This window comes from Cebus imitator, unplaced genomic scaffold, assembly GCF_001604975.1.
Source record: "Cebus imitator isolate Cc_AM_T3 unplaced genomic scaffold, Cebus_imitator-1.0 Scaffold82, whole genome shotgun sequence".
Classification (NCBI taxonomy): domain Eukaryota; kingdom Metazoa; phylum Chordata; class Mammalia; order Primates; family Cebidae; genus Cebus; species Cebus imitator.
This window is the reverse complement of record NW_016107397.1, coordinates 6,973,113-6,974,138: the sequence shown is the minus strand read 5'-3', so window position 1 is coordinate 6,974,138 and position 1,026 is coordinate 6,973,113. Positions and strand designations below refer to the sequence as shown.

General features: G+C 51.6%; 1 protein-coding gene across 3 annotated transcripts in view; it reads right to left on the bottom strand.

The window, feature by feature from the left end:
- ZNF853 (zinc finger protein 853) overlaps window positions 1-1,026 on the bottom strand; it is a 9,758-nt gene that overhangs the window by 3,929 nt on the left and 4,803 nt on the right. The gene's annotated exons all lie outside the window — the stretch shown is intronic.

Below are 1,026 nucleotides of genomic sequence, written 5' to 3'. Positions count from 1 at the left end.
GGAAGGGGAGGGAGGGGAGGGAGGGGAGGGAGGGGGGAGGAAGGGGAGGAGGAGAGGAAGGAAGGAAGGAAGGAAGGAAGGAAGGAAGGAAGGAAGGAAGGAAGGAAGGAAGGAAGGGAAGAAAGAAGGAGCTCAGGGGACTGCTGGTGATCTACCTCTGGACCCCAGCTTCCTGATCCCTCCTTGGAGCCTCCCTTTACACAGGCTCCATGCTCTGATCTTGACACTGACACCAGTAGGGGTGCCAGGGGCTCCCAGACCATCCCCTGAGAAGGCTCCTATGCTTAATCACCCTCCAGTGGAAACCACTGAACCGCCACTCCAACGGCCAAGCCATCAACCCCGCGCTGAACTCAGTTTACAGCCACACCTTAAATAAATGAAACTCCCCTTCTCTGTAAATAATACAGAATTTCTATAAAGCTGCCTGGAAGTGTTACCACAAGTAGTTTCCCCAAATCACCAAAGTGTCAGAGAGGCCACTAGGTTCTCTGGCGAGAAGTCCTCAGTTCAGAACCTATCTCTACCAGTCGTCAGCTTTACAACCTCCTGCAGGCTCACAGCCCTGTCTCTAAAATAGCGCAGTGATACCCACACCGTCCGCTTGAAGAGTGCCACAGGGAGAGCCCTGGCATAGTCCTTGGATCCTGATAGATGCGTGAAAATTCCCTCTCTGCAGGTTAGGACTGGTTTGCAAAGTAATGAAAAATGCCAAGGAGACTGGGAGTGTTTTAGATTGTCATTCAGGAATAAAAACGACTAACTCGGCTGGGCGCGGTGGCTCATGTCTGTAATCTCAGCACTTTGGGAGACTGAGGCAGGTAGATCACCTGAGATCAAGAGTTCGAGATCAGCCTGACAAACATGGCAAAACCCTGTCTCTACTAAAAATACAAAATTAGGCTGGGCGTGGTGGCTCATGCCTGTAATCCCAGCACTTTGGGAGGCCGAGGTGGGTGGATTACCTGAGGTCAAGAGTTCAAGACTACCCTGGCCAACCTGGTGAAACCCTGTCTCTATTAAAAA